Here is a 27,399-nt window from a genome sequence, read left to right on the forward strand (position 1 = left end):
GAACAGTACATCAAAAGCAAAGGGGAGAAAAATAGAATAAACAGATGTTTCATACAGTATTGGGGTGCAGATTCATATACATTGGCAAGTAGGCAGCCAAGAAAAATAGTAAGGAATTAAAAAACAGAATAGAAATAATCCATCTAGGAAAGTTACTAATCTCCTAAGCAGAAAAGTAAGAACACTATGAACTGGTTTTAGAAACAGTGACTGCTACAATCAAACAGTCCACCATATTTGCAACAAATGGACACAGATATTCTGTGCTGACTTGTCTGTGGGCTGTACAGATAAGAACAGAAGTAAAATCAGAGGCTGAAAAACCTCTCCTTTTAAAATCAAAATGCTTGTATGTGCAACAGAAATAAGGGTGAGGACTCAGAAGTGGGGGCAAGTTGTTTACAGCATAAGCATTGAAGATAATATGTCTTGTTCGCATTCAGAAAGACATGTGAATAATCTACCATCTCAGCCAATTGTTCCAGAAAACTTATTCTTCTTTCCGAAATACGTCATGTGCGATTACTGTCTCAAACAGCTGAACTACAATCCCACAATAACAAGGGATTTCTGTCTGTTCATGTTCTCCAGCAAGCTTAGCCTTTTCACTTAATCTAGACCATAGCCCAAGTTGCTGAGACTCATTCCTTCAGCTCTGGAAATCCTTTGTTTGGCCTATTGAATTGGCCAAGGGAATCACAACAATAATAAACTCTGTAGGTTTTGTCAGGGGATTTTCTATTTCAGCCTCAAAAGGCCAACATCGCCCCTGTTTGGTTGATTTCTTTGGATTGATGAGGAACACTGTGGTGCAGGGAAATCACTCATATTCCAGTTCATAAGATGGTAAAAATTAAGGTGCTAATGTATAACTGTTAGGCCTTCAGATTGACACAGAAGTCTGTGAAGAAAATATTTACTGCTCTAAAAGTCCTAGGAGGAGCTCAAAACTCTAACCCATGGTCGATGTTTATTCCATTAAGCATGTTTCCTGATCAGTACTTGAGAAGTCTTAACATTGCTCTCCAAAGTAGTAAAAAAACCACACTGATTTTATCCCACTTTGTGTGTCAGAGATATATAAAAATGCAATATTCTTTCTTGTTGGAATAATTAACATTTTTTCCATTTACATAAGCACGTAAATGTATTAAAGCAAAGATTCTTGGAGACTAAATAACACTTCAGAAAACCACAAGGTAAAAAGAATAACAAAAGGAAGCATTAATCTGACTTAAAAACTGAAGGTGATGAAATTAAATTAAATTATCCTATTCCTACATCTAAGAATCTCGACTGTAAGCTCTACCATATTATATAACCAAAGCAGAAATTTGAAAAAAATGAAAGAAAAAAAAACACACCAAGACAGTATTAATAAAACAACAAGAAGTGTAGCAGAAAGATTAATGAAATATTGGTAATGATTAATAGTGTAGTGGATAACTCTGTATCTCTTTACAGAAAGAGCATACCCAAATTACCTCAGCTTTAATAATCGTATTCCCAGTGACTGCAGATGAGGAACTTAAAATGTATGTATAAGACTGGAAATGGTTATAAAAGATCAGAGGCTTTCAAAATTCACTGTGTACCGGGTCTAGTGAATGTAATGCCAAGAGTAATATATGAAATCTGATCTGACAGTTTCACAATTTTCCTTTGTCTGAGGAGATCCCCTTGCAATGAAAACCTACAGCATCATGCCAAAACTGAAAGAAACAGTGGAAAGGATTCAGTGGTAACTACCACTAGTCCATTTCTCACTGGCAAAATATAAAAAGAAGATGAAGAATTAATTACATTAGGAAATCCAAGGGAACATGGTTTAGATTAAAGGACACTCTTTTTTAAGCAGGCAGCTGGAAGGCTGATATAGTACTGCTCATGCAGATGTTTGGAAAGTATTTCACAAACTCTAATTTTGGAGAGTGTTTCTAAAGGCTTTTGCTCTTCCACTGCTCCATGCCATCTCCAATTTATCTTCTGTATAAAATAGAAACTACAGCTTCTAGTTAAACAAGATGGGTAGTTAAAAGCAAACAAACTAAAACCAACACAATAGGACATGAGATATTACAGTCCGTATTCTGTAGATCCAGAACGCATAGCAGGTTGGCAGGTCCCTTTTTATCAATAAGCAACAAAAAATAGAGTAATAGTCTATCTGTCAAAACAAGGTTTAATTCAGTCCCTTGGTTTATATTGGCTGTATATGAACATTGCATAGAGCAGTATATAGCTACATCGAAATCTAGGAGTTCAAACCTATCCATGTGGCTTACCTTGAAAAATCCAGCTCTATATTGCTTTCTGGGTAGTCATGGTCATCTGCCTACAGAAGTAGCAGCTCTGCCTGATCTCGGTGTCTCAGCTCATCCCCACTGGCAGTTTCTTTTATATTGATAGTTCCACAGTATCCCATAAACATTAGACACACAGACAGGTTACTTAAGAAGTGAAGGAGTACGGCAGAATGTCTGACCTACATTTAACAATCCTAAGTGGCTTTAAGATTCTTAAGACCAAGGTATGCCAAGGCAAAACTGAAAGTTCAGTCAGAAGATAGAGCAGTATGTCTGCTCCTCATCTGGTTACAAGTATCACAGTATCTATCCTCAGATATGCTCTGTTCCCAAAGCAGAAGAAATCAGAATGAAAAGGGCTGTGATGCTGACCACTCCACAATATTAATTCAGTATTGTACAAGTCAGAGGAAATATCAGCGTCCTTGGAGCTGACCCAGTTTGATAGCTATTATTTATGCCCCAATGTCTTGAAGTGATAGATGAGGAAGAATAATTTTGCAGTGTTAATAATTGTGCTCTCATAGAGATGTGAAGGAGCTCAGAGCTTGCCTTGGGGGGCAGGAAGGCCACCCCTGGAGCCTTTTCCAGAGACAACAGATGTGCAGGGAGGAAGCAGAGGTACAAACAGTGTGGAGTCAACAGCAGTGAGTGATGGGTAGGAAGAAGGTGAAAGAGGAGGCAGGCAGGTGAGGGGCGAGAAGAGAAAGTCTTGCCAATAAGTTTTGGTACAAAAACATTGAAAATCTCTGAGCTTTTGTTTGGGTCAAGTTCTGGGCCAACACTCTTGGGTTCTGTTAATTCTCTTTGTAACTGCTCATAAAAATTTCTGTCTAGTGATGAGGAGCTCTGAGTGCTCTTCAGCTTGAAGGGTGAGGGCTTCTACTGTCATGCTCTTAATCTACAATGCTTCTCTACCACCAGGAATTCTGTGTGTGTCTGAAATATATAGAGAATTATTGATTAAATTTGTAATAAAAAGTATTTTTTATCACAACATTATACATCTAGAACTCAAGGGAATTTTTGCTGCAGGGGATCTCCAACCTTAAATTAGATACTAAGCCTTTTGATTCAGTCTTTAAAATCAATTTCTGCTTTCAAAAGAAAGAAGATTGGATGCAGGGAAAGGTAAAGAAAATGGATATCCTTCTGCCAATCCACAATTCATTTAGAATTTAGATTTTCCAACTTCCTCATAAGTGTACATTTTTTCTTCTCATTCTAGATCTTTCATTAATTATTTCTCTGAACTCTTGCTTTCTAGCCACATTCCACACACAGTCTCGTCCTGCAATTCCAGTCATAGCCTTTGGGTTTCTAATTTCCCTTCTTTCCTAAAGCAGAATTAAACCCTGCTGGTTAGAGTCAGCAGTCTCGAAGCTGGGAGGCAGCTCAGACTGTGCAAGTTCTCTGTACCGTGATTTGCTGCAGTGACAAGAGCACTCTCTCCCTCTTGGGGCGCTTTCCAAAAGACTGCTCTTCCTTCTGTCTCTACCCACAAGCTATCAGGTCCTGCAAAGAGAAATGCTTCATGCTTCTTTTCCCCTAGCTGCTGATTAGATGCATTTTTGCATATCTGTTCTGAGCATCTCTTAAAGTCTGTCTCAATGACTAGAAGAAGTGTTACCTAATGGCAATATCCAGCCAGACAGATTCTCCTTTGCTATCCACTTCATCATTGCAAGTATGATTATGAAGGATGACTCCTGTGTTAATGAAAGAGAAGTTTCCATTGACTTTCGCAGGGTCAAAACTTCACCCTGAAGGACCTATCAGTTGGAATGGGACAGAATTTCCATTTTCACAGAGAATTTGTAACCCTTTAATTATACTGCAAAACCTCAAATATTTTCTTCACAGGGCAAAGTTCGTATCTATTTTCAGATGAATGTAGTGGCTGAGCATCATCAGCTGCCAGAAAACCTTTAGAAGTTACTTAAAATAAAAACAGGCATAAAAGAGAAGCAGGGTGGGAAAGGGTTGTTTGCTATTAAACATGAACACAAACCAAGCTGGGCCTTTTGTCTATTCCCTTCCCCCATTTCGTTCACACAGTCCTTATCACCCTTCAGACAGCCTCGGAATGCTAATTTTTCTAATCGCTTGGGGACTGAAAACTGCTGTAGAAATTAACCAAAATATTATTTTAAACCCCATGTAATGAGCCTGGATTCACACCTGTAAATAAACTCCTAATTCTTCCATTCTTCCAGTAATGGCATTTCCACACTCTGTACATTATGAGAAATTAAAATTCAAAGCAAAAATTTGAAAATGTCTCCAAAAGTTTGTTTAAATCAGAATGAGCAGGTGGTTTTTACAAAGAAGTGGTTTTAAATGAAAGCCTAATTGTCCTCTTTTTGCAAATGTGTAGAACTTCATATAAAAGCAGATGATAAGGATGCTCAGAATGGTTCGGCAAAATGATACTGTAATGATAAAGTTCAAATCAGCTTTTAGCTTCCTTATACTTTCCACCACTTTCTAAACTTTAAGGCTTTCAATTATTCTGTCTCTCTCAGGGATAAAATCTATATGCACGTATCCCTCGTTTAACACTAACAACAATGTGAAAACCTTCGCACATCAAATATGTGACTACATGCTTTTGTCTATCCTAATGACTTGAGAGAAAATCTTGATAAATCAAGGCTTTTTTTTTCTTTTCCTCTTTCTTAAGTTTTGTTGCCTCGATTAGATAAAAAAATAGGAGCCTGTCAATCTGTTTTCTTTTCAAGTCTTCTCTGTCTCTTTCTAAATTAGTTACAGCCTGCTTTTTGTAGCTTTATAGCCAGCCTGACCTAATTTAATTACCATGACTTGTGTGGCTTAAAGATAAATAGTTTTATTCAGTCAGTCTACTTTTGTATAAGTTTTCCCTTTCATGCATCTCCTTATGTTTTGGCATTCAGAATTCCTGCTCTCTGTTCCTCAGTGGGTTAACACAAGGTTAGTTTTATAGCATTGTCCATATTCTCACAAAAAGGACCCTTTGATGTTTTTCTGCTCAGCCCTTGCTTTGCTCTACCCAGTTGCATGCTGTGAGTGTACAGGGCTTTGTATGGCACAGGCAACCAACCTATGGAGCATCTCCATGATGCTACTGGCAGCCAGTGGCACTGGCTCAGTCACTCTGAGGAGCTAGAGATGGAAGACACTTTGTCATTTCTATTGTGAGCTGCAAATCCTCAAAGCAGAGGTTGCTCATACACCAGCTACTGTCTGTACTTTCCTTCTTTGAGGAAATTACTTCATAAATCAAACTATGAGACTGCTGAGAGAGGAAGGCTGGAAGAATTGGGACAGTGAAGATAGTGGCTACCACATTGCTCCTGTGCAAACACATGACAAATTGCCTGCTCAACACATATATTTATGTTCATTCCAGGTTTAAAGAGCAAAGAGAAACAAGTTTCTAGGATTATGATCAGGCCATCATCAATAATAGTGAGATTAATTAAAAAATATTTTTAAATCCCTCTGGATGTACCTTCAGGTATTCTCTTCTATGGAGGCTTTGCAATAACTTTATTTAGAATGATAGGGTGGAGTATGTGATGCACTTAAGAACAAACCACCAAACAATCATTACAAACTTCTGATATCAGAGCTGGGCTCTCAGTCGGCAGGGCTTTAACAGAGATACTGCAGTAGCACTTTGCTTGCGCTACAAAACTGTCCTAAAACAAGCTCTGTCAGGATAAGCACAGAACATCTGACTGCAAATGTATTTAAATAAAAACACGTGTGTGTGGAACTACACAGAAATGTGTGAAAAATATCGCCATTCCTTTAAGATCACTGTTCAGTGGAATGGCACCAGCAAAAGAAAGACAAGTAAAAGTATTTAAATGATATTGCAATTTTCAACCATTTCAAGTCAGTTGCACGGACAGATGAGAAGATGTCAAGTTTTGCAGATAAAACAAAAGGGACCATCAGGCCAAGATCTAGTGGAACTATGTAAACAGCATCCTTAAGTAAACAGAGCATGTCTTTGTACTTGTGCCAGAATCCAACCCACCATAGATACAAAGTAGAAACAGCAATTCCATGTGTTAGCACCCACAGAAAGGAAAGAATCCATTGACACTTCAATGCTTGGAAAACAGAGGTGAATCATTTGTTTCCAGCCACGATTAACCAGAAAACACTGCAGAAGTAATAAAGAGGGAAGAAAAGGGATGCATTTGTTTTCTGTTTGTACTAAAACAGCTAAACAGTGCAGCAGTGCATTTGTCATAAACACCCACTGATGTCCTGCTTCAGTTCCTCTTAAAACCTGTGACTGACTGACTTCTATAAGCGGTAAGTTTCAGTCATTTCTGTTGATTAAATACTCATTGTATACCTTACCTTCATCCACTTCTTCACAAACACTACCAAAATAATTAAAAGGAAGCCACCTCTAAAGTGCAGTGCTGCATACACTCAGAAACAAACCTCTACAACTGTGGAAAGCAACTGGTCAGGTCACTGGGGCAAGCCCCTACTGCTGTATTATTATTATTTTTTTTAAAAGAAGGCCTGCTGAGAAGATAAGGTTTTAAAGGCTCCACAAATGGATACAGACATATACACACAAGAGAAAGGGAAACTTTATGGCACACTATTAATCTTCCTTAGAAAGATGAAGTGTTGCTGTGACCTTGATGACATCCAAAGCTGTCATTTGGAAGGGGGGGAAAATGGAGAACAGAGAACTTCAAATAGAGCATTTTCATCACCAGAGTACACCTATCATTGAGACTCCCTTTACGTGCAAAGAAAAATACTTATTTTGTAGGATACAGCCTGTCTGAATAAGTTGCTTGCTGTGGCTCACTCTCACAATTTCTCATACGAGATTCTCAACTGAGTGGATCTCTTTCCCCTACCTTAGAAGTCAGATTTCCTGGCCTTTTGCTGACCTAGCAGAGAGTTGTTAGTACATGTCAGCCAGAGACAGAACTTAACATCTTCTCTACTACTGAAGATAAACAACAATAACTATGTCTGTGGTTGTATTTAGACACTGATGAATAAGTTGTCTACTAGGTAGCCTTCTTAGACATTTGTTTCCCACTTAAATCAAGGACCAAACAAGAAGCTTCACTTTATGGACTTTTACAGAAGGCTCAAAATTACTGTAGCCATACAATAACAACCACTGATTGGACTCAAAGGTGCACTGGGGAGATTGCATGCTTTTCAAGAGTATCTAAAAGCATAAAGATGACCTAAAGGCTGTAGTAGATGTGTTGGCTTATTCACGTGAAGTGCAGTTGTATTCTTGTATCTGATCCAAATCACAGCTGTGTTTCTTGTGCATCAGTAAAGATTCTGTATTATCAGTTACAGAATCACAGTCTGAATGTGCACAATACAAGTTAGTTACATTAGTAGCTTAGTTCATTCATCCTTATGGGACAAAGTCACTCAGTACATCTTTGGCCCATAGGTCTGTGGCATTTATTGGTGCTCCATCTGAACTGAATTAATAATGATCATGACCTCTAAAAAACTAAAAACTGAAATATATTTTAAAAAAAAGAAAAAAAAAAACTTGACTGCAGATTATTTTAAACTGTGTTAGAAACAGATGCAATATCTCCAGTAATAAAATTTTCTACTATGAAAATGCTCTCAAAGCTGTCCACAAACTAAAAAGCTTTAAGACTTACCAGGATAATAAAAGTGATAATATTACAAATATATATATATATACATACACGCACACACACACTATATATACTATATATATATATAATATATATATATATATGATTCAGCTCCTGTACATTTCTATAGCCACTGTATTTTTTATAATCTCACATATAAGTTTCAGATGAATGTTAGTATCATTGTACAGAATATTTCTATATAAATATATGAAGTTTCATCTATGAACAACAAATACATTCTGTAGTGGTTTTAGAAAAACTCAAGGTTTACTGTAGTTTTTAATAGAAATGTAGAAGTGCTACTTCATGCTTTATCTTGATGTTGTCAGAAGAGCCTCCAGCCCTTCTTTAAAAAGGCATCTACCAGGGTTTAAAAAGAGAATTCAGGTCATTAGTGAAGGAAATTGCCACCATTAATTCTGACCTGCCACAAGTTTAAAAAGAACAAACTGTGAAACTTAAAAGAAAACCCAACAAATGTGTTTTATGAATACATGCGCAATATTTTGGTTACAACGAAACAAAATGCTGATACGTGTCAGACACCCTAGAGTTGCTCTCCTGTGACTAATTCTTCTGAGCTAGTTTTTAAATTAATCTTCCAGCATTTGACCTCTTCCCACCCTTATTATTAAACTAAAAAAAGCAGTTTATACCAACCACAATATGAGCAAAGAAGTAAAGAAAACAAAACTTCTTCAAGCATCACTTGGCCTTGCTGGGCAACTTCACCAAAAATCACATCAATGTTCTGTTGAGTAAAATTCCATACAAATAATTTTATTTTAGTATATAAAACACTTTCCTTCCAAATGAGATATTCAAATGCCTTCTTTTGGTCTTTGTTTCTCCATTTAAAGGGAATAACCTTAAGAAACTCATAAGAATCGAATCATATCCCAAGGTGTCCAGCACTGCTAGCTGGGTGAGGGAAGACTGTCCCACTCTGCTCTGCACTAGTGTGGCCTCAACTCAAGCACTAGGCACAGGTTTGGGTGCCATAATATAAGAAGGGCAGGAATCTATTAGAGATTATCCAAAAGATGTCTATGATGATGGAGAAGGGGCTAGAGAGAAAGATATATAAGGAATGGCTGAGGTCCTTTGGTTGGCTCAGCCCTGAGAAGATTGAGAATGAGGGAAGGCCTCATGTCTGAGGTGCAGTGCTGATCTTTGTCCTATGGTGACAGCAACAGGACTTGAAGGAATGGCATTAAGCTGCTTCAAGTGAGGGTCGGGTGGGGTGTTATGATCTGCACTAGAGGATGGGCATGGAGCAGGCTCCCCAGGGCAGTGATTGCATCCCCAAATTGTTAGAGTTCAAGGACCCACTGTGGGTCCCTTTCAACTTGGGATATCTTATGATTCTATTACTCTAGACAGAGTTGCAACATTTCCAGGAAGCTGATTAACTGCAGAACAGGAGAGTACAATGCTTCAGTACATGCAAATCTTTTTGTCCCCTCCAAAAAGGAAAAAATAAATAAATAAATAAATAAGAACAACAAAACCCCTCATATGAACTTTTCAAGAAATACTGCAATTCTTAGAAAAACCATCACCAATGGATTTCAAGAACGAATTCAAAACTGTAATGCCTGAAGTTGTTTTTCCAAAATAAATAGTACATATGCAAACAAACAGTTCAGAGAAGTCCACCCTGAGGCATCTCAGTGGTCCAAGTAGGCTTTTTCACTGTCTTTTATATTATGAATTGTCTTTATTTTGATTTTTCCTTTGACTGAACAGGTGTGTAATTTCAGAGTGCCACCTCATGAATACAAACAGAACAGAGTTGGACAGCTAAAGCAGCAACTCTCCTTGCCTTTAGCCTTAAATCCTGTCCATCTGCCAGGGCCTCTGGGGAAGCAACAGGTGAGCCAGAAGGGACAGGCAAGCAGCTTTGGATTACTCAATCCCTGCAGACTTGGTAACCTGAATCTACAGTTCACTTAATTAAAAAAATTAACACTTTGTGAAGAACAAACCAGAGGTGGCTAAGAACAGAAAAAGCAGGTACACAGAAAACAGGACAGGAAAGATGTGTGGGAGGTAGAAATTTGTGCTGGAGGGCTGGAAAGAGAGCAGCTAGCCCAGTCAAGAGACTCTTCTGACAAAGGCAAGGCATTCTTGACATCCACAACCAATCATTTCTACTCTTCATTCTAATTAGGTATAAAGCTGCTTTATCTGTGGAGAGTATTTAGATTTAAAATGTTTTGTAAAAAGCTACCTTTGCCAGTAGGAGTGCAGTGGTCAACAATCTCATTTGGTGTCTCTAGATGTTTTCATTTTACCATCAGTAATATAAGAGCAAGCACAGCTCAATTTTAGAAAAGGTCATACCTTATTTGCTTATCTGTCTTTATTATACCGTATACAAAAATAATGCCAGTAGGAAATATGCCATTAAAAAAAAGCATTGATCAATTCACAGATCTATATGTGGATCAAACACTGATTGTATTTAGCAGAAGTCACATCTGATCATTACTCTGTCCAGACTCAAGAAAATAAAGGACTGAATGCAGCACAAATTACACTGCTCTGGTCACACATAGAAACCAGCTGATACTTTAAGCTTACAACATGTGGATCTTCTGAAAAGCAGACAGCAACCTTGAGGTTGTTTGGTTTTTCAACTGAAATCTGACATGCATTATATATGAACATTTGGAAGTCATATTGTTAATTACACATTATATATAATTGCTTTAACTTTTATAGCGAGCAGTCATTAAACTGACTTTCAAAATAACAGAGCACTTAGCAAAAATCTTACAGACGTGATCTGATGAAAATGAATGAGCATGGTGTCCAACTTTACAAATTCAATTTAGCATAAATGCACATCAGACATGATGCTTGCAAATGGAACAGGTTTGTAGGGAGTTGGCAGTGGTGTGATCTATGTACAGATATATACATAAACATATAAATTACTCAGGCACAGATTTATTTTAGCCAAGATTTTCTGAACAGCAGGGAAATACCTGATTTGAGAAAAAGTAGGTTCTACCTAATTAGTCTGTGACAGAACAGAACTTTTCCTTCATTCAGGCTGCTAGGTTTAAATTTGGTCTGGACCTCTGGTGATTTCAGGTTCTGACTTCACTGAAAAAAAGTTCTTATCAGCTGGGATCCTGGCATTCCTTCCAGGCACAGCAAATATCCCACTTGGCAGGAACTGGCTCTGATATGCAAACCTTACTTCTATGTTATGGGGAGGAATGTTTTTGTATTTACATTCCCCAGAAAATCCACAAACAAGGAAACAAGCTAATTTTTTACATACAAGCATACCCTTTCAAAGCACCACTGGAAGACTCAACCAAGTGATATCCAGTAATATCAGTAGTGGTAGCAAGACTCAAGAATACTGCTTTGAAAATTTACCTTGCCATAGCTGTGCAGAAAAGGTTCACTAGAAATAGTCAAGAAAAGCTTAGAGAATCTCCTGCATCATCAAGTGTTGTTTTTTATATCTGTACATTACTACATTCTCAAAGTTAAGAAACATTTTACTAAGACAGCATTCTCCAATGTACATAAAAACCCATAGGATATTTTATATTGTTAAAATGGCCAGTTCACTCCATACATTAGCTCATGCTTGAATAGATGTACTTTTAAAGATTTAGAACAGTGCTTTCATTAGTTCACTATATCAGCAAAAGCAGCATCTCATCTTTTTCTCAGTGAGAATTTAATGGCATAAACATTCATGGGTCATTTATACCCATAGAAAAAGTGAGATTCCCACATTTTTTTTCCCTCTGTGGTTCTCTACTGAAAGAATTAAGAAGTCTGTATCTTACATTATGACAGTGGAAAGAGAATGAAGTGAGAGTAACATTACACATTTTTCAGGAGCTGAAAAGGAAGGAAGACATGCAGGAGCTATTAGGAGTGAAAAGCAGCTTCTTTTCCCTGAGACAAGTGCTCTCAGTAGTGGCTCTCAGCCTCCACTGCCCTCTGATCTCAAGATGGACACAATACCTTGCCATCCTTAACAGTTCACAGCTAGGCTAATGGGTAAGCTGACAGGCAGTAGTGGTCATAGCTGCCTTCTGAGCTCAGGAATGCCTGATAGTTAAATATGGTCTTCTTGTCCTTTGTATTGGGCAGTGAAGTGCCTTTAGGTAGTTGATATTCCTAAGTGTGTCTTCCCATTGAAAGCTGCATCACAACCAAACAGCACTTTGTAGCATTTATGTATACACAAAAATATAAGGATGGATAAAGGAAAATTGTCCACTGAGCTAGGCACTGATTACAATACTAAAAAGTAACATAAGAAGCCATAAACAGCAAAGAATGCTGTTAGGCTTAGATCAGTAAATAGAAAGACTAACAATAACAGGAACAACTTCAGTTCTACTTCTCTTTCCTTTGTACTTGTCATCATTAGTCTCAGATGATGCGAAGACTTACCTTCACTAATGCTTAGCCCCACTGGAAGCAACTAATACTGATAAAAACAGGCACTTTTCAAGAGATTTGAACTGATTATATTCTGAAGAGCCCAACATTTTTTTTCAATATTATAACCAGATAAGTAACAACAGAAAAAGATCATGCTCTACAGGACATTCATTTCTTTTGCCTTCTTAGTATGCACTCTTCCTATTCTTCTAATGTTCTGAAGAACAGTATGTGGAGGATGTTGCAAAACTACAAACAGCGAAGATGGAAGAAAAATGCCACTACTAAGGTAGGCCTCTTACACCTTATATGGTATGCATACCTTAGAGGATGCCATGAAAAAGAAAAGCCTCTTATTGTACTCACACTTTCAGGGAAACCATTTTGACTGAGCTCCCAAGTACTCAAACCAACCTTCTCTTTTTAATTAATGCAAAGATGCCAGATTAATTTAAGTTAATTGGATTGGGCCATGTAGAAATTAAGTATACACATGTATTGCTAAAACATTTCTTTTATTCCATGTAGCCAGGCTTAAAATTGACTTAAGGGGTTTTTAAATTTCAGTATTAACAGAAAGTCAGTGGAATGCATTCTGTACTGTATAAACAATTTGACCTTATCTATTTCTGGATACTGACAAAGTAGTAGGATGCCCCTTGCACCCAAAAATTTGTTACTGCACTGGGACTAGGAAGGTTTGAGAAAGACTGACTTAGCGCAGTACACTTCTAATTTGGCTCATCATAAAGCTATTCTTCACTCTACAGATAAAATATTAGAGCAGGCAAACATTCAATTATGAGCAGAACTATACTTCATATGCAAAACACGATTATATCTGTTAGCATATGAATGCTAATAAATGTTGAATTAATCTTCTATTAATTCTGGATTAGTAATAGTCATAGATTTGTTTAAACTCAACAGTGAATTCACATACTTAATTATTTCTGACTTCATAATAATTTGACTTTTATGTGAAAATTATGTCACTTACTGATTTTTTCATCAAGCTTGTACAAAGAAGGTGGAAGTGCTCTGAAATGAATGCACCACTGGCAAAGGTCTTCCAGTGTAAAGAGGCCAATCTTCATTTCTGAGAAAGCTGAAAAGAACAATAAAGCATGTAGTTGATTCTCTATTTATCGTAAAAAGGCATATTCTGTTTTAAGGCACATGTCTAATAAAGACTGGGATCTCTCTTCTATAGTGCTGAAATGGGATTATGAAAGAGACACTAAAATCTCAACCTTATAACCACGCTGATGATTTGATATTTCCCCTTGCCAAGACAAAGTGGTAGAGAAGTTGGAAAACAATTTAATTAACCACTTCCACACTACTTCTCCTGCTTCTGAGCTTTACTGGATTTCAAGATTTCTTTTCCCTTTTCAAAGTTTCTCACCTTCTTGATTAATCACTTAAAAAAAACACTTTTATTTAAAGATTTTCATAACTTCACCTTCCTCCCCTCTTCTTTACACCTCTTTTATCAGCCTCCCATTTAGATTCAGGGGGTATTAATTTTCAGGATTAGCTAGACACCTATAGAGGAGAAAATCATAAACATGGGAAAAAATACATACAACAACTACAATAAATATTTTAAAAACTTTAAGAATTGTAGGAATACCCTCATCATTTTCAAATAAATTGTATTTATCCTAAATCAAATGCATAAAAATCCTACTTCAAAAGGAAATATATTGTCAATTTTATCAACCTTTTGCTCGAAAATATCAATTAGGTCAACTACAATTAATTAGAGACCACTTGATTTCTTGCAGCATCAAGACTTCCTGAGTCCCCACTATCTGAGCCATCTTCAAAGCAAGGATTTAGCTTACCCAGTTCTGCAGGCCTCCTGGTGAGGACATCCAGGGAGGGCATAACAGATACAGACCCCAGTCACACAGCTCCCTAGCGCTGAGTGGCTACTAAAAGCCACAGGTGAGGAACCAGCAGTCCTTCTCTGCTCCTGGGAATCCCTTTCAGGCAGATAAGGCTACAGACCACCTTCAAGTGGCCATGCCAGGAATGAGATTTAGTCATCTAATTAAAAATGGGTTTGCAGACTTCCCCAAATGTGTCTCAGGTTCTAACAAAACATCCTGCTTTCTGCCCATCACCAGGAAAGCTGAGTTCTTATTAAAGATGATGAGATTATTTTCTTTCAAACAGGAAATAATAGCAAATTTACTGGGCTTGAAGATACATCCCATTGGTACATACATTAAATGTGGTTTAGCTGTTAAAATATCTCAGAAATAATTCTCCAAAAGTGAAATTTTGTCTGAGAGCCTACTTACTCAAAGCAAAATAATGGCTAGGAGAAATGTCCTGGGATCTGTAAAGCCTACTGTTTCTAAAATTAATCTCCTTTACTCTGTGAAAAAGGCCACGGGAATTGCAAACCTGGGAAGTAGCAAAAATCACTCTATTATAGTTAGTTAAAATGGATCATCAAACTCTCTTCCTACAAACTACTGAAGTCAGAAGAGTTACAAAAGCAGTGGTTTTGGTCTGCAGCATCTTATGGGTGACTGGTGTAACAGACCTTAGGGACAAAGTGAAGAATAACTGTGGGATAGAATTCTGTAATAGGTAAAGAAAATAAACTTCAGAAAATTCTACAGCAGAATGATATGATTGCAACTTTGAAATATTGGCACCTTCTGACAAAGTCTGACCTATTTCTGTTAGTAGGTCTGCAACTATTTGGGCATGCTCTGTTGCAGACCAATTGAATCTACAGAATTCCACACTGTGCTTCCCACCCACACAAGCATCCCCGAAAATACAAATTGCTAGTAAGTGTTGAAATTGCAGAGATTTCTGATATGTGCAAACCAAAAGCAGTTCATATGATAAGATGAGCAAAAATACTGCTGAATGGTAGTGAACTCTCTCTCTTCTTTCAAACCATGCCGAATTCTGCAGTCCTGTTGAAGTCTTAAGTACAGTGTATGTGCAGAGAAAATGGAGATGAAGTGTACAGGTAGCAAAGTAGGAGATTGGCTCTTCTGTAGCCAAATACATTTTTAGCCATTCTGTGATAACTGCCTCTCACCAATTAAATAGACCTGATTTACTGTTCCTAAAATTTATTGACTTCTAAAATAAAATTATTAAGAGGTTAAAAACTATTACGCATGTCATGAAATGTTCTGGGCACTAAACAGGTAGTCACCAAGTCACTCTCAATGATATTTGAAAAGTTGTGACAACCAGGTGAAGTCCTTGGTGACCAGAAAAAATGCAACATCACACCTATTTCCAGGAAGAGTAAAAAGGATGATCCCAGGAACTACTATCAATTTCACCTCTGTGCTGTGGAAGATCATGGACATACAACAACATGCCTGTGCTCCAAGCAGTCAGGCAGGACAGAAATATTAGTCAACATAAAAATAAGAGGGAGATGGTCAGAATTGCCAAATAAGGTAAATATGTTTTAAGAGAAAGCAGAAAAGCAGAAAGATCAGCTTGCCCTTATATGATACAAGTCACATTTGCAAGTGTACATGCTTGATACTAACAGAAATAAGGATGTGCAGTGAGTGTTATAAACAAAACTGGAGGATAATCAGTTAAGACAGAAATAAAATGAGCTCGCGGAGCACTTTGAAGAAGTTCATACAAACTACTGTAACACTTTTGGCTTACTGAACACTTTGAAACAGAAACTGAATACTTCAGCAGAACCTCATGAGTCCTTGGAACTGACTTTTGTTTCTCAACCATAGATTAATTACTCTAATGACCCCTTCTTCCTTTCTGCACTCTATTCTTTTATTATTATTCATGATTTTTCAGCAGACAAGAAATTCCTCTGAAAATTCATTTAGGCTAATTGTTCCATTTACTTTAAAGGAACAAAGAAATATATCAAACCACATTATTCTTTTGAGGCCACTTCCAAATCTTAAATGTTAAATCTGTTGCCAGTCCTTATGATTTTTGGAACTAAAAACTGAAGATTTAACTTTCAAAAATATTTTATGTCAAACATCAGCACACATTGAAGATATTATGGAGAGATGGTGAAGAGTGAAACAAAGTTCTTGCATTTGTTCCACTACATATTTCACCTTAAGATCGCTAGTTTTCCCAGAATGCCTTGGCACATCTTGGATACAATACCCCTGAGCAGAGGCTCTTCACTGTCCACTCCTCAGACACATCAGCAAGATTCAACGCTGGCTGAAATTTCTGCTTAAAGTGTGTTAGAGGGAAAGAGCAGAACTGCAGCATTACGATAGCTGAAAACACTCTGTCTAAAAAAAAGTGACAATCACTATTTTAAAGTACTTTTCCTTTTGCTGTACCTGGACTGCTATCCATTTAAACTGTTCTCCAATCTCACGTACCAGCTAACAAGTTAAAATTCCCCCAAAAGGAGAAAGTAATGTACCATTTTATTACGAATTTCTGGGGCATTACTTCCTTTTTACAGTGTCAGTACTTAATAATAATGTTAACAGCCACTTGACCTCAATAGCTAGCATGCTTCTCTATACCCTACAGTTGTTAAGGGAATGCAAACACCACTATGACATACATTCCTTAAACTGAATCTCTTCTCTCACTGAACACAATCATAATTCTTTCTTTATTACATGGTTTTGCACAAGACTGAAAAGAGCTAGTGTGGTGCTGGAGCAGATTACCCCTGGGACAAGTAGAATAAATAAAGGAAGAAAATACTTAATTTTCACACTTTATAACACACACCCTGATACCACACACATAGGAAACTTAATGGCTCTTACTTGTTCTTTTTGGACAAACCAATTAATATCATTCTGTGACGTGTAAGGTACACATTATATCCACTCTACCACTGATTTGATGTACCATCCTAGCATTATCTCTCATACCTTCAGATGATGCAGGCAGTGAAGCCTGTGGCAGCTGTTAAATCAATATTTAGTTCACTGACGTGTGACACCAAATTGACAAAGTCTGACTAAGTGTCCTGGGCATTCTCCAAACATGTTGTATCTGTTTAAAGTATTGCTGTCTGCAGGAGTGACAAGCTCAGGGGGAAGATTTATCATTGAATCATTGCTATCAACTCGACTGTGTAATAAAACCTGTATTCGAATAATGCTGCCTGCATACAGCATATTTAAACCAATTTAGTTCTAGTTGGAGCAATTTAGCATGTTTATTTTTTCAATTGTAATGGTCTTTCATGTTTTCTAGGGGATTTTCTTCAAGGACATGATAAAATAGAAATAAGTTTGTATATTTTTTCCACAGCTAAACCTGAAGAGAAAGCAGCTAATAATATGGAGATGCAGCTGGTGACATTCACGTGTATGTAAATGGCTGTGTATTCTGAAAGTCAACTGCAAAATTATCATAGACACCTCTACTTTTTCCCCTGCTTAGTATTAACATACTTAAACACTTCTTTGTCACCAGTCAACCTAATACTTGAGAACAAGAGAAGGCACTTAAATTCAAAATTACACTGAGAATTTGCTAAGGTCACACTAAAAAATAGACTTATTCCTTTCATATGTATTTATATAAACAAATAATTTACCTGCATTTTGTATCATGCACTTTGAGCGCAACATACATAACATATCATCTCCCTAGCAGCAGCCCAGGACTTCTCTTGATTCTGGGCCTGCCAGCCAATATGAAGATTTATTCACTGGACAAAAGAGGAAAGATTATTCAGTACATAAATCACACTCTTCCCCAGAGTATGTCCCTTAAAATCTACTTATTGCATAGCCAGCTCTGTACAGTCAGATTCCATAATGCCATGCTTTCAAAACAGTATTTACTTAAGAATCCATGGCTGAAGTCTAGCACAGCAATTCTACACCACATTTACAAGCAACTGATAGGCATTGCATTCACCATGGCAAACATCTCATTTAGGGGAATGCAAGCTATTTTTTTCAGACAAACCATCATCTTTTGGAGTATTAATCACCTCTTCCTTCCTTCTACTATTACTTCTACTATTCTGTATTCTCAAAGGCAAGAAATGGAGAACTTTTCACACTCTTTCACTTCTCTAGCATCATAATTTCTACCAGCTTGCTATCATCAGGTTTACTGGCCCCTAAGATAAACAACCTTTCTCGTACAGAGTAAAGTCAAGAAAGAGCCTAAGGCTTTCTGGTTAAGACATGTTTGTCCCATCTCAAAACTCTGCTGAGCACACAGTTTTCCCTTCAATTCTTTACATTATTCTAAGGATTTCAAAGTAGTAATTTTAGATACTCTGTCACATTAAAGAGAACAGCTTTTCTGCAGTTTTTTCTCAAAGTCAATAGGTTCTGTTTCTTCTCTAACTTCAGTATCTATTCCTGCCTCCCTAGTTTCTGCCTTTGTTGGCAAGTGGTTCCTTCCCCCTAAAGTTCATTATAATTTTTGCTTTCCCTCTTGGTTTGTATCTTTCGTGCAGCCTGATTATTCATGTTGGAATCTTCTGACTTACTTCCACACTGCGGTTCCCTTCTTGGAATATTTCACAGAATCACAGAATTGCAACGTTATGTAACACAGGCAGTATTTGCAATTCTTTGACCATTCCTCCTCCCTACTCCGGTTATTCTATTCCTCAAATGGGGCAAATACATTATGAACTGAAGATTCCTATTGTAGGTAAAAGAGTAACCTTCTCCTTGGTGACACAGCCTGCCTCATTTAGTTCTACATTTTGCCTCATTACTAACTACTCATGGAAAATGTAAACATCATTTCCCCCATAAAATCATAGAACATTTAGTCTAGTAAGCTCAACCAAGCAAACAAATTGATGCATACAAGGGGAACAATATAAAAGCTATCAGCAGGGCACACATTTATTTTATGCAGATGTGCCATTTGCATGCTACGGGGCTCAGCAGCACTCAAGTTTCCAAAAAACTTCTTTTTTTTTGCTTGATCAATTTTCTTCATTACTTATAGAACCCTGCAGAATGCAGAACTGCTATTAATAAACAAACACATTGCAGAAAGAACAGTCTGACATGCATGGCTTTTTAATAAGGCTTTCATTAACCACTCAACTGATATTTTTTTCTTTTCTCTTACACCCTGCTTTTAATGTCTGAGCCTTCATTCAATACTGTAAAACAAGAAGTGGAATATTACTACAGAATATCTTCATGGAAGAATATAAAAATAATCACACAATGTCCTTGAAGCATGAAAGCACTCTAGGCAATATGTAGTTTATGCATCTATTTTGGAAAAGTTACCTTCTTTTCCTATACCAGATTAAAACCCCAAAATCAGTCTCAAAGCTTTTCTATTTTTAAAATAGAAAATAGTCCATGCTATTATTTTTTAATCTGACATTCAAAAGTAAGCATTCACATTTGTGCAAAGAATTTGGTGATGTCACTCAAGACCTGCACTTGTGAAACTGTACAGCATGAACTGGTGTTCAAAACTAATTCTATCTCAGAGGATGCGAGCCAAAATAAACCATTCTTTTAATCACTGAGGAGTGTTTCGGGTGATCTAAATTTTAATTATTTAAGGCATACTATGTAGTTCTCTATCCTACCACAGACATCAATTGAGTGCCTGATTACTGTAAACTCAATTCCATCAGGACTCTGAGGCCAGTTTACTCCACAACAAGGTAAAGCTTTGATTTATTAAAATAAGCATATTTTTGGTGTAACTAATTTTAACAAAGTGTGATCTGTACTCAACACTAAACTGTACATCCAATTAATGAGGCAAAATATATCAGGGTTTTTCAGCCAGTTATTGTGGAGGCCAGTGATGCTAATGGAATGTGAGCACAGGTCCCACCAACCTGACCACAGCATCTTTCCAGACCTCATCCCAAGTGGAAACAAAACCAGGTCTGGCCATCAGAAACCTGATTAATTGGTAATGATATTCTGGGCCTAGTATTAGTGACCCAATGATTGGGAACTGCCCTAGAGGTTTAAAGTCTCATGTCCTTCCAAAGGCTGCAGTCACACATATAACAAAACTGCCTAGTTAAATTACATTAGCCATCTACTGTTTACAAATTTCAGGATCACACATGGTTTGCCCATTGTTTGGCACAGATAAACACAATCAGTCCTGGCATTCGAAGCTGCTGACAGATTGCCAACCACTGGTACAGATGGTGGCAGAACGAGAGTGCTAATTAGCGATGACATTAATGACGAGGTAACCTGTCTCTCTTCAGCTAATAAACAGATGGAATGTGTTTCTTCTTATTATTTTTTTTTTCAGATAACAAATTGATCAGTTTTAATGGTAGAGAGCAACAAAACCAAATTATATGTTCTTCAGAGAAATTTGTTTTCTGCTAATTGCTATAAACAATCAATAAAAGAATTACAACTGGTATTATCCCACTGGGAACAGAAGCAGAGAAGTCAAAGTCAATTAGCTTCCTATAGTACAATGCACTCAGATGGAAAGAGTCATTATAATAGACTATAAAAGTCAAACTACAAACCATGCAGTTCCATGGAAAAAAAGCAGACTTAGATGCAAAATCTAGTCAGGGGCTTTTAAACATATTTTTCTTCAAGTACCACTGTTGTTTCCAGTTTTTACAATATAAGGAATAAAGGCAACTGTTCAGTGCTTATACATTATCAACACTTAATGTGCAGTTTTGTTTCAAGTGATGGGATATCACCACTAGGATTGGAAGTCCCTACCTTGTAGGGTACACCAGATACTAGCAGCGTTCCGAATCTCATCTGTAAGAGGCAGGACCTCAAGCTCTTGCTGAGAGCCTGAAAGAGCAGAGGGACCCCTGTGCTCTGCAGGGCCTTGACAGCCCTGCAGAGCAGTGCCTCTCATTGCAACCCTCAGCCTGTCCAGGAAGAGACAGCTCCCCACACACAGTGATACCCTGCTTCTAAACTGAGAAGAAATGACTTCAGACATACACTTCATATATCCATATCCCCCCATCATAGGACTATATAATACATCAGACAGCAAATAAAAAATATATTAACTAATCACTGAATATTTTAACTAAAAGCAATTGGAAAAAAGTAGCAACCACACAGCAACAACAAAGGAGTAACCATCAGAAAAAAATCTCAAGCACATAAGAAACAGTAATTCTCAACTATAAAAACTTTTCCTTGTCTTATTTGATTGTGCTCAAATGGATGGAGCACGGTTTTAGGTTAACTTTTAAACATTATTGATGGATTGCTTGTTCTAATACATTCAAGTAAGAAAGTGACAATTCAATACACTTTGTGTGGAACACAAATCCATTTGTATGTTGCAAGAATAAAGTCCAGAATATTTCATATTAACTCCCTGTACCCCACAGTTCCTCGTCAGTGGAAAGTTTAGTAGAGTGTTTTTTCCCTTGAAGACTAATCATAGAGCTTTACACAAACCCTTTAGAGATATAACTTCTCTCTTAAACTGAGCTCCTAACTCTTGTAGTAAGGGGTAACCAAACAGCCAAAGTGTTCTGGCACAAGCTACCTGACAGTACTTATTTCTCTTATATCACTCCATCAAGACATTTTCCTGCACAAGTTTATTTTTCTACAGTAATGTCTCTAATTTTAAACTGGGTAAAAATTGCTGGCCACCCAAGTTCTTAACACATTCATCAGTGTCTTCAGCAGTGATGTAATGTTGTATTTGAAAACACATTATCTCCCCATTTTTTACTTTATGCTGTTGCACATAAAGGAGTCAATTGACTTTTTTTATGTACATACAATTGCAAAGGCATCCAAAACTTTTGTTAAAGGCCACCTACTTTTTCCATGAGTTATCAGAAACAACACAGACAGCCTATTTAAAAGTGAATGACAATGAGTAGTTGTGCTAGGCTGGGAAAGGTTTACATACATTCTCACAGCTCACTTTATTCAGAGCTCCTAAACAACAGCTTGCAAGCCCTACAGACACTAATTTAGCACCACATTGTGACTCCTGTTTTCTTCCATTTGCCTGAAGCAAAATCAAGTTCTAGTGACCTTTTTTTTGGCCAATATATATGAAATTTGTTCGCATGACCTGGGTGCTGTTTTGTGCAAAGTATTAAATACCTTGTACAAAGCAGATGGTACAGACTGCTGACCATGAAATTCCTATGACTGTGCTTAAGATAGGATGTCTGTGCACTGGTGAATAAATGAAGTCTTGAACAAAACTTGATTGAAAAGGAAATCAAACATTTTTAGTTTTGTTCCAAAACATTCCTAATTCAGAGGCTATTCTGCTAAGCAGGCAAATAGAAGTTTTAAGAAATCAAATGTATTTAAGCATTTTCAGTTTTCCTCCTTAGCCAGGCTTCATGTAAAATGAAGGAAACATCCCTCTATTGCTGTATGTGCAACAACAATTAACTGACACTTGTAACATGTTTTGTATATATTCCTATGAGAAACAGCATGTGAGGGTTAGAAAATATACTCGATGCAGAAGGAAACATCTCTCATACAGACAGTCTGCAAAACCAGTTATGAAATTCAGAAATTTGCTGTGCATTTCTAGCCTACTTTTCAAGCAGAGATGTTTTCTTCCTCTGCTAATGCAAGACAGATTTCTGCAGAACACCAGATGAGCGCTAGCATTTTTCTTGACAACCTATTCCTCTACAGATTATACCAAATTCTGTCCTCCTCATTTTGGCAACTGCTGCTTAAATAGCAGTTGCACAGCGCAATCCTGAATCACAAATTTTGCTTATCATCTATAAGCTGTTGAGGTTTTTTGGTTTTTTTTCCCCTTAATGCTGTAAGCCTAATACGTTATCAGCCATAGATGCAGAGAGTGGTTATCTAACAAAAACTAAGTCAGCTCCTACCATGTAACTGTTGTTTTCCCTCTACACACACAGAGCAATCCTGAAGTATGTATACTGACGAGAGGAAATCTTCTTTCCTACTCTTTGCTCATCTGGGTCACCTGAAACACGAAGGGCAAAATTAAATTCTGACGATTAGTAAAACAGTTAATTCCTCTTTCTGCACTCTCCTACACTTCCCCATGCACACAATGTGGTAATTGCTTTTGCTTGACTTGTTCAAACAGCCATGTTCATGATGTGACAGCTAGGGCACTAATATATTTATGCCCTTTGTAATCGGCCAGCATTGCTTGTAATTAGGTGCGAAGTTAATTAAGTGCAATACATCTAATAACTGCCTGCCAGTGATTGTAAAGTTTGATTTAGCACATGAACTGTCAAGGTGTCAGAATGGTGCGTTAAAAAATAAGTTGCTAACAGAAAAACAATCTTGCCACAAGCGAAAGAAAATCACTGTGAGTGTGAGTCAGTTGAGAAACAGAAAAGATACTCAAATGCCTCGTCTTTCTGACTCTGGGAAATGATCTCACCAGCATGACAAGAAGTTGTACCTTACTTTGCTGAAATCCGAACTGAAATATAATTTTATCTGCCTGCTGAAGTCTTCTGCTATAGACTACTGTTGTATAAATGCATTCTTAAAGCTTATTAATGTCAGTAAGAGAACAAATTACTTAAATATATACTTAAGGAGAAGACTGAGAGTACTGGTACTTCATACTTACGGTCCTGGTTTTGGTGTATTTCTTTTTTGCACAAAAACCAACTGCTCTTCTATTGAGTGTAAGAGAAAAGTATGCATACACCAAATACTTATAAGTAGTGACAGCTTAAAAACTCTGTTTTAGTTGTTTGGGTTCTATTTAATTTCACTATTTCAAATCTTCACCCAAGGGAAAAAAAACAACACACAGGCCCTTCATGATCTTGGTCATTCTTTCTCCAAATAACAATTTCCAATTACTTGTTCTTTGTTTCAACTACCTACATGTACTTTTATTTTTCCCTTGAGGTTTCTGGAAAACCAGCTCCTCTCCTGTTAACGATAATAATTTCTCTGTGGGCATGGTATGTTTTCCAGAAACATATTCCTCTTTCTTAAAATCAATTACTTCAGATGTTTCTTTCACCTCCTTTATGGTGTCAACTGTAAAACATTCTCTTTATGCAAGGCAACCAAGGCAAGTCTGAGACAAAGCATAGCCGGTCAGTTGTAAAAAAAATAAAAAGCAAACAGATGGCACAAGTTCTATACACAGAAGAACTTAGGACTAGCTGCACATCAGACTGTTGTTGTGCACATCAGTTTGGTTCCTAACACTCCCAGATGCATGAAGTTCAGAAAAATTATACTTGTAACAAAGAGAAAAGTACAGACAACACTCTGAAGGTTTTTCAAGCCAGCAGGTCCAAATGGAATGAATGAAAGTTGTACACAAATAGGTCAAACATTGACAAACTTTGAGAAATAACACAAGTTCACAAGAGCATTGCTGCTTCCAAAGCACTCACCAGCAAAGCTTTCTTTCTGAAATGCTTCACAAAAATCAATGTTAGATAAGCCAGTCTTTGTGGTTAGTTATTATGAACTGATATTTGATCAGGGAAATTATGCTGTAGATTGACATGAAATTAATAAAGCTTGTTGTGTGGTGCCCAATGACAAAGGTAAATGCTAATGGCTCTGAAATCCTAATGACTGCCAAAGTACTCCTCTGAGCTTTGATTAGTGCTTGTGTTGTGCAATTATGCTTTTCTGTAATTACTGTGAATTACCATCATGATATTATTATTCTCATATTTTTTATTCCTCTGAAATTGTCAAAATTTCCTGCAGCTAAAAATGGATTTGATTTGCATTACCGCAAGCTTTGATTGTTTAATGAAAAATAATTCCATGCAGACTCTCATGTTAAATTGTCCATTTAAAATTTTCCTGTTATCTAGATTATGTTGAAGTGCTCCTTCTTTCATTTATCGTTTGCCTTCATTATCACAGTCTTTATGCTAGATTCTGGAGAGGGAGGAAAAAATGAAAGACATTTTTATCTATATCACTGCTTCTGGCCGGAAGCCCTTTCTCAACATGTTCTTTCTCTTCCTTAAAATCACCTATTTGGAAAGCTTAAAAATGCCAGCACTTTCCATCAAAATGTGCTATCTGTGCTATTAAAATTATTTTCTTTGGGTTGTAGTAGCTTCTTCAGAAATCATGCCCTAAGCCAGTGAAGTGACCAAAGTCCATGAGATGACTTTGCCTATGCCTGATGTTTACTGAATATAACTAAACATAAAGAGGCAGTGCATGCTTCCTAGGAGCTTCCATTTCTCTGCTAGGTTCACTTCTGAAGTGTTTTTGGTAAATGTGGATATCTTTGCAGTTTCTGTGCTGAAATGGCTTAAAACCTCACAAGATAGCCTCAAATGAAGACCATTTATCAAAATGAGTCTTCATTTCAACATGCACAATTTGAGGAAAATCTCAGGAGTAACTTTCAAGGTGCCTGCACTCCATGTAAGGAGTACTGATCATTTTCATTATCCATACAGGTACTTAACAGCCTTGGAAAGAACAAACAAGGAAAACAAAGAGACCACCTGACTTTCAAAAACTAAAAAATAAATAAATAAAGCTATTTTTTGTCCATTTTACAGGGATTTTTTTTATGTACTGGTAAAAAATAGACTCAACTTCAAGACTTGATTTTTGTTGTCTAATTCTTTTTTCCCCCATCTGTATATATTATTATTTTTTTCTCCTTTCTTGGTGATTTTACAGCACATCACCCCATGTTCTGTGTTATGGTTTTGAGGGCTTCTCAAAGCCTGCTCCATGACAGCTTGCAAAACATGACTGCAATCATGTCATAAGGGAATACTCAAACAAAGTCAGCATGGCTGTAAAGAAAAAGGAGCTTAATCCATGCTCAAGACTAATCTTTAGAAAATATTTTAGAAGCAGAAATGAAAGAACAACTGAGTTTAGTAGATTTCTGGGTACTGAAAGTATTTCAAAGTGCATACGGTATGAGAACCAGCAAAATCCATCCAAAATCTGAGAAAATCTGGAACAGGTTTATTTCTCATACCTAAAACCATTTTGTGAAGTATTCACAAATGCTGGACTAGGGCAAGATGGTCAAGATAACTCTGATTTTATATTATCTATTTAGCTACATACGCACAAGATATTATTTTGAACCTTTTCCTCTCTCTTTTCTTTCCAGTCTTTTTCAACTGGTTCTGTTTCCACTTCATATATGCATCAGATTTTTCTTTCACATACACATCAGTTTCATGTGCAAAGTGTTAATATAACACGTATGGTCACAAATCTACACTTATAATATTCAAACAGGTTCAAAGTAAGTCAGAATAAGTTTGACCATGCCACACATACACTTGAGGAGATGAAGGCTCAAATAAGATTATTATTATTATTATTATTATTATTATTATTGTTATTGTTATTGCTATTGTTATTATTTAAACCTGCTACTATATATATCCCTCAAAAATTCTGTTTTTCATTTTAACCGTGGATACAAATGTTGGATACAACAAATGCAGGTAATTCATCTAAAACTTTATTGTGATGTGGGGAAATGTGAGCTGCCACTGAATATCTGTAAATTGCATCTTTTGAAACAGTGTTCCACCATTAAGACTTTAGAGTGATGCTGGGTTTTGGAGCAGCAATGCACACTCATGAAACCACAACTCATCTGTTTGTCAGAGCTGTGATTGTGTTCTCATTGCTTCCTGGATGAATCATCATTCCATGCATGTTCTGATGAAATGAGCACGTGTTACACGGCTATCTTTGACACTGTTTTAAGTACTGGTTCTGTATCACTCAACCCAATTAGAGCTGACACCAAATGAACATAGTAAGATTAGCACCTTGTACACTTTCATTTCAATCTTCTTCATACCAGTTCTACTTGAAAGCACACTTTATAAGAAGGGTTCTCATTTTTTAGATACCAAAACAACATTACATAAACAATCAAGAGGGAATAAACAAGCAGGAAAAAGAAAAAAGATGGAACATCACGCTTTGACCTTGACAATGAGTGAATTTCCCATGACTGGAACCAGTACAAATGCAAATTATTAGAGAAGATCCTGCATTTCATGGAAACTTCTCCTCCACCACCCAAAAAGTCAGTGCCCAGTCTTTGCCCTCATA

The 27,399-nt window shown here is 37.0% G+C and overlaps 1 long non-coding RNA gene across 2 annotated transcripts in view; it reads right to left on the reverse strand.

Moving 5' to 3' along the window:
* The window catches only part of LOC107313568 (uncharacterized), a 129,606-nt gene that overhangs the window by 63,556 nt on the left and 38,651 nt on the right, over positions 1-27,399 (reverse strand). Inside the window, exons 1-2 of one of the 2 annotated variants that reach the window (XR_001555065.3) lie at positions 23,205-23,308; positions 13,398-13,505 (exon numbers count right to left, since the gene is read on the reverse strand). This is a non-coding gene — a long non-coding RNA (uncharacterized LOC107313568). Of the gene's footprint in view, positions 1-13,397; positions 13,506-23,204; positions 23,309-27,399 lie in introns of those variants that run through there. The other variant, XR_014945903.1, reaches the window with a different exon arrangement.

The sequence above is a fragment of the Coturnix japonica genome, chromosome 4 (genome assembly GCF_054131305.1).
Source record: "Coturnix japonica strain WE chromosome 4, WE-NBRP24, whole genome shotgun sequence".
Lineage (NCBI taxonomy): Eukaryota > Metazoa > Chordata > Aves > Galliformes > Phasianidae > Coturnix > Coturnix japonica.